The sequence below is a fragment of the Morus notabilis genome, unplaced genomic scaffold (assembly GCF_000414095.1).
Source record: "Morus notabilis unplaced genomic scaffold, ASM41409v2 Scaffold203, whole genome shotgun sequence".
Classification (NCBI taxonomy): domain Eukaryota; kingdom Viridiplantae; phylum Streptophyta; class Magnoliopsida; order Rosales; family Moraceae; genus Morus; species Morus notabilis.
In genome coordinates this window covers 173,846-174,327 of record NW_010361196.1, presented here as the reverse complement: position 1 = coordinate 174,327, position 482 = coordinate 173,846, and positions in this window count along the sequence as shown.

The window sequence follows — 482 nt, the reverse complement described above, 5'->3', positions numbered from 1 at the left end:
CATGGTTCTTATTTTATTTTATTTTTCTAAAACCCTTTTATAATAAATAAAATAAATAATAATAAATGCGCGTGTATATATGACATGTTATAAAACATATGAGTAGGCACATTATATCTATATGGCATGTTATATGCATGGACATATAATATATAACTATCAACATAAAATATAAATATATGGCAATCGGCTATTGAGATGATTTGACCGGGTCCCATGGAAATTATAAATCACAACCAAATCGAATAAATAAATAATTACAATAATTATTTTCTTCCGTTACAACAACGGGTCTTCGATTTTTGAACTCTTCATTCTTTGGCTTCGTTCTTCGTCTTCAGGTCAAATTTCACCTTTTTCAGGGTTCGAAACTCTTTCGGGTCCGTCGGCACGTATTACGAGGGTTTTGAAAAACCTCGGGTCCATTCGGGGTCCAATTCCTGAATATGGGCTGCCAGCTGCGCACTCTGGCGCGCGCTGTG